General features: G+C 36.3%; 1 protein-coding gene across 1 annotated transcript in view; it reads right to left on the reverse strand.

The window, feature by feature from the left end:
- The window catches only part of LOC150092609 (inactive phospholipase C-like protein 1), a 571653-nt gene that overhangs the window by 221753 nt on the left and 329992 nt on the right, over positions 1-19908 (reverse strand). The gene's annotated exons all lie outside the window — the stretch shown is intronic.

The following is a 19908-nucleotide window of genomic DNA, read 5'->3' on the forward strand; positions in this document are numbered from 1 at the left end:
TATCAAATCAGGAATCCAACTCACTATCTTTCCTTGGATATATTTCTGATGCACTATCAACCTCTAATCTTGTGCTACATGATTCACATCACCTCTCAGATCACTCGTCCCAATCATTACTATCATCTCTTCCACATATTCACTCCTCTTCACTGTCATTACCACACTATTGTTCCACCAGGCAAGCACTTCTCTGGTACTCTACTCTGCACACCCCAAATCTCCATACACAATACACCAAATAGATTCAGTCATCCAATCTCTGGTATGCCTGGTATCCCTGACTCTCACAGCTTCCAACCCCCCCCCTTTATCTCTCTCTATTCCATGCTTCCACATTTTCTCTCAACATTCTGTAATTTCCTCTCTTCCAGTCTCTCTCTCATTCTCTCACCTTCCCTCTGATGCTGGTCTCTTTCACTCTTGTTCTTCTTGCACTAACCAACCTCTCCATCCTCCTCAATTCAGTCTTCATTTTTTTCTTTTTTTTTTCAGCAGTTCTATTTTTCTCTCCATACATCCTACTTTCAATTCACACACACAATCTTGAACATCAGACAAATCATCTCCGTCTGCTACAACGCTCAAGGCCTAAATCCATATGTATGTCTTTAATATTCTCTCCACTCTCCAACACACTAATGGTATCCACAAATTGAATTTCAACCGTTTTCAAAGTACTATCTCCAATCGTGCTAAATTCTTGTACAATAAGATCAAGATACGTATGTCTCCCACTACCTACATTTCATGCTTATACACATTTCTGTCATGTCCCACACCTGCCACATGTTTAAACAATGGGATGCATACATACCGCATGTGTAGCAAGCTACAAAATCATGAACTATACTACAAATAATGCAGTCTTTAAATAGTGGTGGGCTGGGTGAGGTGCTAAAACTGACAGCCACAATATTGAGAAATAATGAGACAACAACATCCTAACAAAATACCACACAATCATACAAAAAAAAAAAAAAATTCAAAAATTTGAATAGCACAAATTTTAAAAACAGTAGTGGTAAAGAAATAAACATAATATTTTTCTTTACTACCAGCACAACCCTTCTTTATAGTATACATACCGAGTATACTGGAAGAACAGTCTTACATAAAAGAATGCCATTTTTATTACTACACAGTAATAAATTGCTGGGGATTGCAAGAGAAGCTACAAGGGTGTCTGAAAAGTTCTCGGCCTAACAATGAAAAAAATTTATAATTTCAAAACTATTTTTATTTTTCAACATAATCTCCCTTGAGACTAATACATTTATTCCAGCGATGTTCCAGTACCATTATCCCATCCATGTAGTGGTTCTCAGTAAGATCTGCAAAATCTCTACAGCTGCAATCACCTCTTGATTCGAAGAAAAATGCTGACCTGCTAGGAAGAGTTTTAGTTTTGGGAAGAGATAGAAGTCAGAGTGAGCAAAATCTGGGAAATAAGGTGGATTTTCCAACAATTCATAGTAGAGATCCCTTAATTTTCCCATCGCCAAAACATCTTTGTGGGCAGGTGCATTGTCCTGATGAAAGATGATTTTTTCTTCTGCAAACCAGGTCTTTTCTCACGAATTTTTTAGTCTAATCTGGTTAAAATATCGGAATAATATTCCCCAGTTATGGTTTTACCCTTTTCAAGATAATTAATAAACAAAATGCCTTTAGCATCCCAAAACACCGATGCCATGACCTTTCCTGCAGTCTTCTTTGGCACTGAACAACTGGCTTCTGTCCATTGTTTTGACTGCTGTTTGGATTCTGGTGTGTAATAGTGAATCCAAGTCTCATTTATAGTAATAAATCGACACACAAAATCAGTTTTATTCTGGTTAAAACGCTCCAAGCACTGTTCAGATTTTCAGTGTGTTTTGTGAGTGCATTTTGGATCTGCCATGAGCAAGCACAGCACCCATCTTGCGCAAAGTTTTTACATTTGCAATTCTTCATGCAAAATACGAGGGCTGTTCAATAAGTAATAAGACTAATTTTACTGTCGCGAAACCACTCATCACATAATATTAATTTCTGTGGAATAAAGAAATGTTGCTGTCTGTATTAACAAGAGGTTGATAGATGGTGTATACGGGCTGATGTGCCAGAGTATCACATGACTAAACGCAAGCTTGTTTCAGCGTGCCTACGAGCCACGACCAGTCGTCGAAATGGAAGCGTCCTTGGAACAGCGTTATGCGATTAAATTTTGTGTGCGTTTGCAAAAATCAGCATTGGACACTTTTAACATGATACGTGAAGCTTTCCATGATGAAGTATTTCGAGGGCAAGTGTTTTTCGCTGGCATAAAACTTTTAAGGAAGGAAGGCAAAATGTGGAAGATCTTGAACGTGAGGGAAGACCTTCAACGTCCATCACAGAGACAACAATCAACACAGCAGCGATTTTCTTCAAGGAGGATCACAGAATTACAGTATGCCTGCTGCATGTTGTCCTGAATATTTCTGTGGGAAGTGTTCACTCAATCATGGCTGAACATTTGGGACTGAAACGGGTTTGTGCCTGATGGATTCCCCAACTCTTGACACCGGAGCAAATGCAGCATCGAGTGGATGTGTGCACAGAATGGAAAGAAAGACTGGAACAAGAAAGCGACAACTTCTTAAAATGCATCATTACAGCAGATGAAGCTTGGTTGTATCACTATGACCCTACAATGAAACAACAAAGCAGTGAATGGAAGCATCGTCTTCGCCTACCCCCAAGAAAGCAAAAACTGTAAAGTTATGACCATAATGTTTTTTGACTACGAAGGCATTGTTTACCAACAGCTGTAGAACCCGGGAATACTGTAAACGGCTCATACTATGCGGATGTTTTACGAACAATGGTACAGCACGTCAAAAAGAAGCGTCCATTGCTGAAGAATGGCTTCTTATTGCACCATGATAATGTAAAGCCACATATTGCTGGTTGTGTAGTGGACGTTTTGCAGAAGAACAACATAGATATCCTACCACACCCTCCATACAGTCCTGATCTCGCACCGTGCGATTTCTGGCTGTTTCCTCAGCTCAAGAAACCACTAAGAGGCTGCCATTTCGAAAGCAACAAAGCATGTGTAAAAGCTGCAGAGGCGGTTTTGAAAGAACTCTCAAAAAACGGACTTTCACATGGGTTTAAGAAGTGGATGCAATGTTGGGACAAATGCATCGCATCTCACGGTAGTTACTTCGAAAAAGACCACGTAAATGATGACAATTAAAGGTAATCTGTTTTCTGTATAAATATAGTCTTATAACTTATTGAACAGCCTAAGTATATCCTACACGTTCTTTTGAAATGCCTATAATCTCAGCAATTTCATGCACTTTGACTCGCCAGTCATCCAATACCATATCATGCACTTGATCAATGATTTCTGGTGTTGTTACACTTTTTGGACGTCTTTTATGTGGATCATCTTCAAGGCTGGTACGGCCATGTTTAAGCTCAACAGCCCAGTTCTTAATTGTCAAAAATGAAGGAGGAGTGACCATAAACGTTTATGAACTTCGAATGAATTTCTTTTGCTGTTAAACTTTCTTTTACAAAAAATTTTATAACCGCACGATACTCAATTTTATCCATTTCAAGGGATACAGACAACACTTCTGCTTCAGACAGCTGTATAAAACCAACTACTTGACAGAATGACTCGCAATCTCACATGGATGCTTATGACCGATGTACAAACTTAGAAAAAAAAAAATCTTGCTGATAGTGTTGCTATCTATGGTTGAGGCTGATAACTTTTCAGACCACCCTTGTACATATCACCTAGATCAGTCATACTGTTCCTTGAATTTCTTAACACTACCTACACTCACAACCTCCAAAAGGCAAGCCATTCCAGTCACACACCACTGTAAGAGCAAAAACTAGCTCTCGCCCACCTTTTTTTTTTACGCAGTCATTCTCAATTTCCATGGATCCCTTCTCATTCTATCCCAGCCTTCCATATAATGAAAAATGTTATGGATAGTGAGAAAAGTAAAATGAGTTGTGTTTTGTCTCCAAACTTCATCTTTCTATCTACTAAAACTTGAAGATTCCAAGTCTGATTAGTTTCTTCTGGAAAAAGCCCACTGGATATCTCACCACACCAAAGCGCATAAATTTGCATTTACTAACACTGAACTGGTAACCATTTTCATATACTCACAATTCCAGCCTAATCAAATAAATCTGCAAGTAATGCATGTTAGTCTCATTCCTGATTACCCTGCTTATCTTTGTATCATCAGCAAATAGTTGAATGCCTCATATCACATCTTTCCCAACATCAATATTGTAAAGAATGAATAACAATGGACCAAGAGACTAGTCACCTTAAATTGTGTAGATTCATAGAATTTAAGGTGATGTTTTGATATCTGTCAGTTAGTCATCCTCAGTAGCGTCGACAGGGTGTAGCATAGAGGCAGTCTGCCTCACAGCGCAGCTTAATAAGGGTGCTCGTTCAGCCATATTGTGGTAGGCACCGTTGCTATGCTAACAATTCCTGTTAGCGTAGCAAGTGCGAAAGAAGTTTTTCCAAGCTAAAACTGATTAAAAATTATTTGCGAACTGCAATGACCCAAGAAAGATTGGTTGGTCTAGCAACTATATTGATACAGGCAGACATAGCTTATAATTTAAATTTAGAAGAGCTTATAAACAGTTTTATTGTGCGATAACCCTGTAGATTTATCCCCTATCCCCCTTTAATTAATATTATTATGTAATCATTTTGCATTAATGTTTCTCTTGTAATAAAAACTTATTAAATCACTTAAGGAATTGAACAACATAGATACGAATATAAATTGAATTACACTTTAATAAATATTTCTGATATTTCGGCAATGTCACGTTGGCATCTTCAAAAGGAACTTACAAAAAAAGGCACATGCATGTAGGCACTACAACACAGTAACTGAGAATGAAGAGATGAAGCTATTGTTCTCCTAAAAGTCCTGATGGTTCCCTCTAGCGGGCTAAGTAGGTGTTCTTGGCCATTGGGCTGAAGGTCTGCTGATGTAAGCCTCCTAAATTTGGTGCAGTCGCATACAACCAAATTTGTTGAGGTTTGGAGAGTTTCTTAGGGCTGAGTCTGATTCCATAAATAGTCTTTCGAATTTGTATTTGCTACGGTGTGTTACTGTAGCTTTCTTCCACCGTATTCTATGGCGTGTATCCAAGCATGGTCTGCAAGTCCAAAATGGCTGTACTTGTGAAAACGGATGTAGTCCTTGTGTTCAGAAATTCTGATATTCGCTGTCCTGCCTGTTTGGCCAAAGTAAGACAATTTACAGCTGCAAGGGACCTGGTATTCACCAGGTAGGTCTAGAGGAAGTGGTTGGTCTTTAGTGGAGCGGATAAGGGATGCCAATTTTCTGTATGGCCTGTAACAGGAGGTCAGTTCATGTTTTTTTAAGATTTTGGTAATTTTTTCTGAGGTGCCTCAGATGTAGGGAATGGTGATGGATTTAGAGTAATCCTTGTTGTGGAGGGGAGAGCTGTGGTTTGTAGGTTTTAATATTTTTTGGATTTTTTTTTTTTTTTGGGTTTAACACACTTAAACTTGATTGTTTAAGTGTGTTAAGAAGGAGAGGAGTGTTTCAGAGCCATGTGGCCAAATAGCAAACACATCATCAACGTAGCGAAGCAATATGGTTGGTTTTTGTTGGTCAGAGGCTAAGGCTTTTTCTTCAAAGGTCTCCATAAAAAAATTGGGCAAGGGTGTTTGTAGAATTTTCCCTGCCAAACAAAATAGCCTGAGTTCATTATGGACTGAAATAGGGCTGAGATATTGGGAGAAAATTTAGCTTGGATTAGCTCTAAAGTTTCCTTGAGTGGGGCATTTGTGAATAAGGAGGAGATGTCAAAGTTGACCATTATGTCAGTATGTTGGAGTGTAAGGTTTTCTATGCTGTCTTTGAAGTGGGCTGAGTTTTTTTTTTATGCGTGATGGTGTGTTGCCAGTATAGTGTGTGAGCTCTTTGGCCGAATGTTTAGCTAATTTGTATGTGGGGGAATCAATGCCATCCACTATGGGATGTAATAGCACATTTTCTTTATGTATTTTTGGGAGTCCATAAATACAGGGGGGGGGGGATAGAGTTAAATGGCTTTAATCTGTTGGTAACTTCAGGCCAAGAAGTGACTTTCTTAAGGAGTCAATGAAGTTTTCTAATTTGTGAGTTGGTGGGATTGTATTCGATAGGGAGGTAAGTAGCCCAATCTAATAGAAGAGCATTAAGCTTACCTGTGTAGTCCTTTTGTTTGGTAGGGAAAAATTCTACAAACAAATAGAGGGGACAGCCATGGGTTCACCACTCTTCCCACCCTTTGCCAATTTCTTTATGGAGACCTTTGAAGAAAAAGCCTTAGCCTCTTCCCCACAAAAACCAACCATATGGCTTCGCTACGTTGATGATGTGTTCGCTATTTGGCCACATGGCTCTGAAATACTCCTCTCCTTCTAACACACTTAAACAACCAGCACCCCAGAATCAAGTTCACTCTGGAAAAAGAGGAAAACAACAGTCTCCCTTTCCTAGACACACTAGTCACCCACCAGCCTGATGGAACCTTGGTTTTCTCAGTTTATAGAAAACCCACCCATACAGGCAGATACATTCACCAACAATCCCCCCCCTCACAACAATATGGAGTGGTGAAAACACTATACAACAGGACTAAACTAATCTGTTCTAACGACATGGCCCTAAACACTGAACTAAATCACATCCTCAACACTTTCTCAGCCAATAGCTACCCCCCCCCAAAAATATTAAAATCTACAAACCACAGCCCCCCCCCCTTTCTCCCCTCCACAACAAGGATTACTCTAAATCCTTCACCATTCCCTACATCCGAGGCACCTCGGAAAAAATTACCAAAATCTTAAAACATGACCTCCTGTTACAGGCCATACAAAAAATTGGCATCCCTTATCCGCTCCACTAAAGACCAACCACTTCCCCCAGACCTACCTGGTGTATACCAGGTCCCTTGCAGCTGTAAACTGTCTTACTTTGGCCAAACAGGCAGGACAGCGAATATCAGAATTTCTGAACACAAGGACTACATCTGTTTTCACAAGTACAGCAATTGTGGACTTGCAGACCACGCTCTGGATACACGCCACAGAATACGGTGGAAGAAAGCTACTGTAATACACCGTAGCAAATACAAATTCGAAAGACTATTTATGGAATCAGACTCAGCCCTAAGAAACTCTCCAAACCTCAACAAATTTGGTTGTATGCGACTGCCCCAAATTTGGGAGACTTACATCAGCAGACCTTCAGCCCAACGGCCAAGGACACCTACTTAGCCCGCTAGAGGGCACCATCAGGACTTTTAGGAGAACAATAGCTTCATCTCTTCATTCTTAGTTACTGTGTTGTAGTGCCTACGTGCATGTGCCGTTTTTGTAAGTTCCTTTTGAAGATGGCAACGTCACGTTGCCAAAATATCGGAAATATTTATTAAAGTGTAATTTAATTTATATTCGTATCTACGTTGTTCAATTCCTTAAGTGATTTAATAATGCATAACCAATGTATAAGCCTATAATAAAAACAAAATAGCAATTGGAGATTTTCTTATATTTTTGTCTTATAATCCATCAGGGGCAATATTTAATTGTTTGTCTCAGGGGACGATCTAATGGTCGTCCTCTTAGAGGATAAGAGGACGACCCTGGTCATTCTCTTATCCTCTAACTTCTGTAAAAGACTTCCATACTGTATTCTGTCATAAGTATCATGGTATATCCATTTCCATTATCTATTTCAACTGTAACATTATAAAATGCGAGTTAAGTAGTCAAACATGATCCCTTAGTAAACTCATGTCGTTCAGTGCATGGTACAGATTCTCTATCAACCCATTTATGTAAGTAAGCTCTTACCAACTTTTCCAAAAATTTCACTACCACCACTCCAGAGATACTGATAAGTTGAAAGTTAGACAAATTAGTCACTGCACCATCCTTGTGCAATGAGGTCACCATACATTTTTACATTTTTTCCCCTCCTGTAGAATCTTCCCTGTGCTAAGACTCAAATCTTATAATCAGGTCAAAGGTATGGCTAGTTTAACTGACCAAGGCTTCAGCATCTGTGCTGATATCCCATCAAACCATATCGTTGAATTATTTGGTTTATGTATCACCTTTATAACTCCACCTCATACACTCATTCAACTAATGTGTCCATTTACCAAACCAGACAGTCATTAGCTGGATCTGCATCCACCATTTCCATTTAGTAGTTATTCTTATGCATTCATCTTTCATTTACTTGCAGCATAATGATTGAATTTTTTCAGATCGTACACCGACCCAAAACCTAAGGATGGCTTTTTGAAGATCACAACCGCAAATTCAAATGAATCAGCATGTGGCAATTTGTATAACTGATGATTATGAATAGACAAGCAGGTACATATTCAAATTTTTGCATTGTGCACAAAGGGGTCATGTGATAGCAATCAACAGGATAAATGGCAAAAGGGTGCACTAAGCAAATTGTATTTGAAAGAAGCTCTTTTCGTGAAGGAATAAAGTTGCAAACGTGGATGTCTTGTAAGGTCTCAATGACATCATCTAGATCAGACATGGGCAACCTTTCCTAGTTCGGGGGCCAAATTATCATTCTGTCTCTGAGTCAAGGGCCAGATCAAATTATTAACTAAAATAAATTAATATTAAATGAATTAAAACAAGTTGCTACTTCATATTTCATTTATTCATAATATAATGCATTGGTATAAAGCTCTACATAAATTTTATAATATAATGAACGACATAATTTAATGTGAAGATTGGCCTTGTACTTCAACTACAAGACTATCAATATTGATGTTAATATTACTTAAGGATAATTGCATAGAATTTTCGAGGTTTTCGTCCGTTATTCTTGTCCGAATTTTTGATTTATTGTATTTCATCCTCGAAAAAAACTGTTCACACGTGTGCTGCCGAAAAGACAAATGATTTTTCTTGAAAAGGTGTGTAAATTTGTATATTTTTCTTCCACTTTGACGGATTTTTATAAATAAAATTTATATATAAAAATCCGTCAAATTGTGATTGTTAAATTGTTAAATTGTGATTTTAGCACTAAATCCGCCTGAAGCTCAATAAGTTCCATCTGCAAGTTTTCTGGCACGTTATTTTCATCAGCATCCATCGGACGAGCAAACATAGCGAATGTGGCATCTTTGTTTTTGAAGTCTGCAAACCTTGTATCAATTTGCTCTATTAGTGCCTTTAGTTCATCTCCATAACAATTATAAGGGATATTTTTATGAGTTGTTAGAGTAGAAAAATGATAACAATTTTTAGCTCTTATCTGACTTTCCAACAATCTTAGTTTATTACAAAAAGCTTTGACATGTCCATGCAGTTCATAAACCAATTGTCCTTGTTTTTGCAATTTAAGATTCAGCTCGTTTAGGTATCCGGTGACATCTACAAGGAATGCTAAATCACACACCCACTCATCATCTTTTACTTGGTTAATTGTATTTCCTTTTATATCCATAAAATCTGCAATGTCTTGTCTCAGTTCATAAAATCGTTTTAACATTTTATCTTTACTCAACCACCTCACTTCACAATAATAAGACACATCTTCATAATCCGAAAATAGGTCTGGCAAATACTCCTTAAATTGGTGGTGATTAAGTGCACGTGACTTAATAAAGTTAATACTGGCTACTACTATGCAGTGAAAATTTGTTAAATTTTCCAAATGGATCTGTAATTCTATTGCTCTTTCATGAACTATTCCAATAAATCCTTTCTGTGCACCAACCATTGCAAGGGCTCCATCAGTGCATATGCCAGATAGTGAACTCCATTTAAGCCCAAATCTCTCGAAGACTGTGTTGACTGTTTCAAATATATCTTCACCGGTAGTTGTTCCTTTTAATGGCCGAAGCGCCAATAATTCTTCTGTGATGTTGAAATCGGCATCAACTCCTCGAATAAATATTGCTAGTTGTGCTGTATCGGACGCATCGGTGCTGTCATCCAAAACAATTGAAAATGCTTCCAATCTAGCAATCTTCTCTTTTAAACTTTTTTTGATATCATCAGCCATAATTTCTATCTGTCGGACAACAGTACATCTTGACAAACAAATATTCTTGAAATCTTTTTTCTTTTCAGGACATATTATACTTGCAACATCCAGCAGACATTCTTTGATAAATCCTCCTTCACCAAATGAATGCTTAGCGAGTTTTTCGCTTACCACAAAGTTGTGGTGCTGTGTTCTTTGCTTGTTGAACATTTGCTGCTGAGTATCCAAGTTCTTCTTTAACTTCTGTATTTCATCTTTTCGTAGTTGTCCATCAATTTTTGGGTGATCCGCATGTCTCAAAGTAAAGTGTCTCTTCAAGTTGTATTCTTTGTTGACGGATATGGATTCGTTGCACAGCAAACATACAGGCAAACCTTTATTCAGAATAAAATAATCCTCCGTCCAGTTGTCTTAAAATTGATGATTCTCTGCATCTACTTTTTTTTTTTTTGCAAAAACCCCTGACATTGTCCCAAATTTATAAGCAATATTGAGAACTGTCAAACAAAACTGTCTTCTACACCTCAGGCACTGAACAGAACACAATATCAACACAGGTACCGAACAGAACATAACATCAATGCAGGCACTGAACAAAGCACAACACCAACACAAGTACCGAACTGACACGTTGTAACACGTTCACACACGCCGCTAGTCAAAGTGAGAAAGAGACCTTGGTTGGAGAAAACATAGTGTGTTTTGCGCAAGTCATATGACGTCAGCTTAATGTGAGTTAGTAGAACATACCATGTTTTATCCCACCATGAATCAGACAAACTTCGCTGAAATAGATTAGGACCAGATCAAAAGAAGTAGAGGGCAGATCTGGCCTGCGGGTTGCCCATATGTGATCTAGATGATTTCAAGCAGAGAAGAATTATTGGACGGCTCGAAGAAGGCAGCAGAATTACTGATATTGCCAGAGAGTTTGGAATTTCATATAGCATTGTATCCAAGCTCTGTGCAGCATTTCAAACCAATGCAATATTTGCTAAGAGATTGCCCTCGCTCTACAATGGAACATGTAAACAGATTTTTGGTTATAACAGCAAAACATAATCGATGCGCCACCACAGCTCAGCTTTCAAGTCCACTCCATTCAAGCATAGGTATGCAGATATCTCAACAAACTACGGAAAGATGTCTGTGACAAGTAGGCTTATATGCCAGAAGGATTGTAGTCTGTGTCCCTTTATCCACAGCTCGTGCTCATTTTCAACAGGCGTTGTATCCACAAAAATTGGACAAGACACCAATGGGATACAAATGAGTTGTTTTAGTATTTCCTCCAATTCTAAATGACATTTAATCTGTCATGAAACTGGTACTGCTTACTATCACAACAATGTTTTTGAAAGCGATAGATACGGTGGTGCTGGGGAAAGTGATATGACTAGTGAACAATATTTCAATGAAATTCTTCAATGTCATGTTCCATTGTTCGATGGTGCTGTAGGCATAAAATTAATTTTTATGGATGCCAATGCCACACCACATCATACATGAGCAGTGGAGATATTTCTGGAGACTGAGGATATTGATTGCATTGAGTGGTCAGCACATTCCCATGATCTCAATCCCATAGATCGCATTTGAGCTACAACAGGGAGATGCATTGCTGGTCAAAATTCCCCTCCACAAAACAAACAAGGCTTTATCCTTGCTCTGAAGGAGGAGCAGGCCAGTTTGTCTTAGGAACTGCTGAATGACTTGGCGCTAAGCATGATATGACATTTTGAGAGCTCCATCGCAGTTCAGGGTGGGCACATTCCATACTGAAATGTCTCTCTGCACAGTTTTCTGTAAGTACTGTACATTAATTCCTTAGGAAATTTGTAACTTTTGCCAAAAATGTATTGTAATTTAATTTGTATGAAATTTAATTCATATTTTTGGTGTAATATCATTTATTAATATACTGGCAATAAATTTATGTCCACATTTGGCTGTAGTCATGAAAATTTTTTCATATATAAAAATGTAGTTCATCCTTAGCTTTTGTACACCAATGTATTAACAAGTACAACAGAAAGTGGAGCAATGACGGTTGCCAATTCACCGGAGCAATGGACACTGAAGTAGATACGAATAGAGACAGTGCTGAAACATTGCGCTTGTGAGACAGAGTTCGAAGTGAATCTGGAAGAAAAGGATCATCTATGAGTCTAATTGCTCACCTCTGGATAATGTTGAGAATTTTAAGAGCAGTTTTTAGGTGCACGCCCTCCACCCCGAAACATACTAATAAATTATATCAATAATTTATTAGTATGCTAGCAATAAATTTATGTCCACATTTGACTGTAGTCATGAAAATTCTTTTATATACAGGTAAAAATGTAGTTCATCCTATCTTTTGGACACTACTGTATTTAGCTTGCAGAATCAATTTCTTTTCATACTTGGTCTTAGGTTTCCCTAAGACATATACAACTTTTCTGGTCCATGACATAATTTTCATAACTGGCATCAAGCTCATGTAAAGTATTCCTTCCACATCATCTTCTTCTTATGAATCTCTTGCTTAATAAGATTACACATCCATTTCACTCATACCTATTCATTCTTTGACCTCTAGGAACACATCCCAATAATGAATCATTCATGTATTTTTAAATACTTCCCATGCTGTATTCTACTCGGTCACACTTTCTGGCTTAGTAGTTCAGCATACCACTTTTTTTTTCTGAATGAAACATCTTTACATTCAGCCACTTCACATACTACACATCTGTTATATTATCTGTCAACTAGTTTCTACCCTTCTTTCTTTTTTTTATTCTTACTTTTCCCCACCCATGCTATTAGAGTATTCGAGGGCTAGGAGTGAACCTTCCTATTTTACTTTGTTCTTCTTGTGCAGTGGGAGCCTGTGTTCTCCTACCACCTCCCATATGAAGAAAATTAGATACTTTCTACCAACAACTACAGGATCTTATTTACAAAATAAACAAAAAGGATATCATAATAGTAATGGAAGACTTCAATGCTAAGAAAAGACCAAACTGATGGAGAAAGAGCTAGAGAAGATTAAGTGGGATATAATAGGTATTGGGGATGCAAGGGGTGGTGAAGCGCAGTACATAGCCTCTCCCACTCAAATGCAAACTTCATCTTCTCGTGGTCCATCTTGTTCTAAAAGTACAAACAAGGCACTGGAAACTGAGTATAGGCGGTATAATCCCCACAGAATAAATGCTGTTAGATCTGCCTGTCCAGAGGCGTTAGGTAGCAGCCCTACCACTCGACTTACCCAGCGACAGGCTAGTTACCTGCCCTGGGGAAATTCAATATACTTTCAAGTCTCATCCAAAGAAAAGCGGGACAGATTATCAGGGAAAAGACCACAATTCAGTAAGAGGTAAACGAAACTGGAAAAAAGAACACATAATGAAGATTGCAACATGGAATGTGAGAAGAATCGCATACAAAGAAAAGGAACTTGATAAACAACTAAACCAAAGTAACATAAAGATATGTATAGCAACAGAAACAAAGAAAAAAGAAAAGGTACAAAAGAAACAAACAACTACATACAAATCTACAGTGGGGGTAAAAAAAGAAGAAAGAGCAAAAGCAGGCATAATGATTATGGCACATAAATCTCTAAAGAACAATATTGTATATTATAACTATTTGAAGAAAGACTAATAGAAATTAGACTCCAGAGAGGCCACATAATAATTGGTGCATATGCATCAGAAGAGGGCAAAGAAGAAGACAGTAATATATTTTATAAAGAATTACAGAATGCCACAGATAAACAAACAAAACTAACCATTTATTACTAGCAGGAGATTTAAATGCCAGAATAGGAAACAAAAAATACAATACAAACTTAGGCAAATTTGGCAAAAATATATGTAATCAAAATGGCCACAGACTGCGAGCTTTTGTCATTTATAATAATATGAGAATAATAAATTCAATGTTTAAACACAAGGAAATACATAAATATACTTGGTCAGCCAGAGGATGCAAATCAATAATTGACTAAGTTATCACAAATTTTAAATTAGCAGAGTTAATTTTAGATGTAAGAGCATATCAAGGCTTTGAATTAAACTCTGATCATTATATGGTATCAGCAAAAATTCGATTTGAACGAAAGTGGCTAAAAATACATAAAATTGAAAATTCTTATCAACCGAGTTACAAAATTTCTTCATTAAGGATCCCTATGTTAGACAACAATATCAAAAATGCACAAACTTAAAAACAGAAACTGCACATGAATCAAGTGATACAGAAGAGGAATGGGAAAATTTGAAACAAATTCTCAACAAAAGCAGCAACAGAAAGCTTAGGAATAAAGCGCAAATCAATTAGAAAAAGAGGATTACGAGACTGGAACAAAGAAATAGAAAATATAATAAAAACAAAAAAAGGAATTACCAGAAATGGCTAAATTCCAAAACAGCAGAAGCAAAAATAGAGTATAAAAGAAATAGTGCAATTGCAAAACGAGAAGTAAGGAAAAAATATAGAGAAAAATGGAACAATTTCCTAACAGAACTAGAAAAAGATATATTTAAGCCACAACCCAAAACCTATAAAGTAATAAAATAAAAATGGGTGACCTATTTCCAAAATCACTGGACAGATGAAAGCAATGAAATAAAATTTCATAAAAACAAAGAATGATCTAACAGAAAATATCACAATGTTAGAACTGAAAAATAGGAAAACACCAGGAGAAGACAATATAAATATAGAACTATACAAAAATGCATTTGAAAAATTTAATGAAAGACTTCTAAAATTTTTTTAATATTGTTTGGACATCTGTAAAATGTCCTAACTCTTGGAAAAACGCACTGGTTATCCCTATCTATTAAAAAGGAAATAAAGAGATTGCAATAACTATAGGGGAATCATCATCATAATACTAATTATGGATATAGACCATATTGGTCTGTTTCTTTCTCATTATCCATCTAATATCCTTTTTCTATAGGGGAATTAGTCTGCTAAATACAGGATATAAAATATACGCAGGAATATTAAAAGAGAAGTTAAAGAGTATTGTAGAGGACAAACTACTAGAAGAATAAAATAGTTTCCGAAAAGGAGGATCTGCATAGATCCAATTTTTACCTAAAATTATTAATCTTGCTCTAATTATTATTAGAGGAAGACCCCACAGAAGATGGATGGATAACAACATTGAAATGGAGACGAAAGAGCTGAAGCTGCAAAACTGGAAGGAGTTGGCTAAGGATATGAAAAAATGGAGAACTGTGGTGCTTGAAGCTAAGAACCTTAAGGGTTCGTGAAGCTTAAGAAGAAGAGGAAGAAGAAAATTATTAATAGAAAAAGAGAAGAGAATTTCAAAAAAGAAACACACGTGGCCTTTATTGATTATAAAAAAGCCTTTGACAAAATTAGTAGACAAAAACTGTTTAAAATATTTACCAATTTATATATATATATATGTTACTGTGAAAGACCAATATCTGGCAAATGTCGATGTTCTCTGGTGAATGTCAGCATTCACATAGTTGCTTGGTGTATGTACGAAATATTTGCTAAATATCATTATTTCTCACTTACACCGGCAAATGTCGACATTCGGCATGCACTGATGGTGAATGTTGAATAAAAATATTTTTATTACGTTAAGAGAAAAATGCAACTTTTTAATATATGATATATGTCAAAATAGGATTAATAATATTATGATATATGTCAAAATAGGAGAAAGTTTTGCTCTTTTACAACTGCATTTAGTCATGGAACACTTCTTTTTGCAATTACAGCATGTATAGCCTTGTCCTCCACTTCTCGAATTAGTTGCAGCTGCTTCTCTCAGCGACATTTCTTGAGAAGAAATCTCATCTATGGAAAGTAACTTTTCTTTACAAATTATGAAGTGATTACGGGTATAAAGCTGCTTGAGGGTACCATTTTTGTTTGCTAATTTATAAAAGTCGGAGTTTTCTATTCCAACAACAACCGCCAACACATTTCGGGCATCTGTACGACCACGGTTGACATCAAGGACTTGTATTCGTACAGTGTCACCAATTTGAGCAGGAGAAAATTTTCTTTTTGAGGTTTGTACATTTTTGTTGCTTGCAGTAGAAGATTCTCTTTCGCGGCCGCTCTTTTTATAGAAATAAACTCGTGTTGTTCAGTCAGGGCTTGATATGAAGACGTCGCAGGCTAGGTTAGGTTGTCGGCTTGTCGTTTCGATCCCCACCAGAGCTTATCTGTGCATGTCGACATATACCGGCAATGGTTAGAATGTATAATAATATAACCAAATACATCGGTCTTTCACCGACATATTTGGTACGTGTCGACATTCTCTAATTTCGGTCTTTCACAGTAACATATATATACACACACACTGGGGGGGGGGCTACGGCACCCAACCCCCTGTGTTCCGGACTGGTAGGCCAGTTCTCCAATTCTGATGCTCTGATGCCTCAACACTCAGGGTAGCCCCTGAGTGTCGCGTCTGCAAAAGGGGACTCTGCCCCCCCCCCCCCAAGTTCCTGGTAGGCTGGTTCTCCTTGAATTCTGATGACTTGAATTTTGAAGAGTCGAAAGGGGGGGTTCCCCAAATTTGGGAAGCTTGTATCCTAGAACATCAGCTCAACAGCCAAGACAACCCAATTCAGTCCACCAGGAGGCACTTTTAGGACTCTAGGACCAACGGCAATTGCCTTCTTCAGCCTCATTTGCTCATTGTTAGTGCTTGCATGCACATATCATGGTTTTATGTTCCCAGAAGATGGCAGTGTAACAGTGCTGAAATATTGGAAGGTATTGATTAAAGGTTTTTAATTAATATTTTAGTATACATTGTCATTTCCTGAAAAATTTAAAGTCAGTCATCCAGAGAATGTCCTTTCAAAGATTACTAAATATAATCTTGAATGGAATCATTGGAGGAAGACGATCAAGAGGAAGACTAAAAAGAACTTGGATGCAGTCTTTGAAGGAAAGGTCACATTTATCGAGCTTCAGAGAGATGACAGAAATTGCCAGAGATAGAACCAGATGGCAAAGAGTTACACATAGTGGGACTCAACCCATCATCTGATGGATGAGAAAGAAGATAACAAATTACCTCCTAGCTCTTTTTTATATACTTACCTGTGTAGCCCTGCATGACCCAGCCAGATAACTTGAAGATTTCTATTCATATCTAATGCTTCATTCTTTGCAGACATGCTTACAGATACTAAATAAGTTGGAACTAGACTAGTACACAATCATCCTTTCATCATAATTGCCTCCATGATTAAGTGCATTAGTATCATTAACACAGTAACATTAGTATCATTATATTATCCGGTTTACCAAACTGCCCATATTAGGTCTCGTATCAATAAATAATTTCTCCATACTCCTGAAACCAAACACATTCAAATGTATTAGAAAGATTAACAAAGCTGTGAAGTAATGATTCATCAACATAACTTAAATGTCTGCCTGAAACTGTTCAAGTTTTGGGAAGTAATCTGTGTTATATATACTTTATCACACCAGACAAAATTTTTTCTTTTGGACTATAATGGTATATGCACCCAATATGAAAACAATACATCATTGTTTTCATATTTTATTCAGTTCACACTGACCATAAAGCATGCTTGAAAATTATTTTCAATGTTTTCCACACAGCATTTTATAAACTTTCAAATATTATTAAATTGAGGTTACCAGTATATGTATGGAAAGGTTTAATTGCTGGTAGTTATTCATAACTGTGCTTCTCGGTATAAACAGCAGAAGAAGAAACCATAATTTACTAATGTTTTGCTAGCTTTCTAACCAGCATCATCAAAGCACAAATATATAACAGATTATTTTTAGAATTATCATCAGCTATGAAGCTCCTCTGCCTTCAATGAGTATGGCTATATTAATTGGCCAAAGGTCTGGGAGACAGTAATTCTAAAGACCAAATAGCAGGAACCTCTCTGAATTAACTTTACTCTTATCTGACCCCTAGAGGATGCCTCATGGATATTAGTTCCTTTTTGGTTACAATCTGAACTGTTTCCATAGCAGTCTAATTGAATGTTGTGTGTTACCAAAGTTGAAATTTATGCTCTGCTCATGCTGGTTAGGAAACCTGCAAAATATTAGCAAATTCAATAAATTAATTATTGTTTCTTCTTCTGGCGTTATTTAAACCATGAAGCGCTGATATGAATGAGTTATCAGTGTTAACAATATTAAGGTATTTTCTGTCTTGTAAATAATGCTCAAGTTTGATATAGCTTCCTGTTAAGATATTATTGTATGCATAGGTCAAATGTAACTTAATTTTTAAATCCCAATATCTGAAATTAAGGATATGTTATGGAATTGTGAATGCATGGTAGTATTTACTTTTTTGCTCATTTCTTTAGCAGAAAACTTTAGTTTTATTCTAGTTTCAATTAAGTTTAAAAAATTCAAGGATGGCTATGTATCTATGCATTTGTGTGTGAGCATGTGCATGCTCTCTATTATTATACATATATATTTATCTAGCCATTTCTGTTACTAATGGTATGTGTTTTCAATGGTTAGAACACACACAGGTTCATTTCGAAGATCTTTATATAACATAGAAACATATATTACAAAAGTCCACAGACTTACAGAAAATCTCTCCTGCCTGTAACATATCTATCATATCAGACTATCAAGCACCAAACTCGCAGCTTCCCATGTTTTATGTCTCTTCTCTAGTATTAGAGAATAGACATAAAACAGGGTTTCACTTGCTTCCATTTAATGTGCAAGCTTCTGTGATGACGACAAAAAATAGTCTTGTTTTACAAGGCTTCATTTCCCTTTGCTTGCTTTCAGTTCTCATTTCAATAAGTCATAATTATGATATGCTAGACATGCATTACTTTGGTAACTATAAGATACTGAAATACTTCAAGATATGGTTTGCAACAAGCTATATGCTCAATTTATGTTACAACTTTCTTTCTGTTTTCTTTAGAACATACATAATGTAACTCTAGTGTATTTTAACAACACCACAAAATAACCAATCTTATGAACAATTTTTGATAAATCATGGCGGTGATGGATAATAGCTGCCATTAAAATATAATTAATATTTGAATATAAGTAAATATTCACTATAATCTTATTTGGATATTTTTAAATTTAATTTTTTTTTTCAATTTCTAGCATTTAAATTAAGATATACAAGAGGTTTTTGAATTGTGGGGTGCAAGGTACACCAACTGATATAGGTAAAGCTTTATTAAAACAAATTTTAAATAATTTTTAAGATTATATAAGTTATTTGATTTGATGCTTGGTAATAATTAAGTGACTGCACACTGTATTCAAAACACAATGTAACTCTAGTGTATTTTAACAACACCACAAAATAACCAATCTTATGAACAATTTTTGATAAATCATGGCGGTGATGGATAATAGCTGCCATTAAAATATAATTAATATTTGAATATAAGTAAATATTCACTATAATCTTATTTGGATATTTTTAAATTTAATTTTTTTTTTCAATTTCTAGCATTTAAATTAAGATATACAAGAGGTTTTTGAATTGTGGGGTGCAAGGTACACCAACTGATATAGGTAAAGCTTTATTAAAACAAATTTTAAATAATTTTTAAGATTATATAAGTTATTTGATTTGATGCTTGGTAATAATTAAGTGACTGCACACTGTATTCAAAACACAGAACTACCGAAACTGCTTCAGGCCAGATTGTGGAGATGCAGAAGTGAATCAAAGATAGTTTTATCCTAACCAAATGTTTCTTAATGCACACTTCCTTTACATGAACCCACTCACAAAATGGAATATAATAATTTAACAAAAAAAAAT

This window comes from Typopeltis vanoorti, chromosome 25, assembly GCF_054136105.1.
Source record: "Typopeltis vanoorti isolate ZY-2024b chromosome 25, IOZ_Tvanoo_1.0, whole genome shotgun sequence".
In the NCBI taxonomy this organism is placed as follows: domain Eukaryota; kingdom Metazoa; phylum Arthropoda; class Arachnida; order Uropygi; family Thelyphonidae; genus Typopeltis; species Typopeltis vanoorti.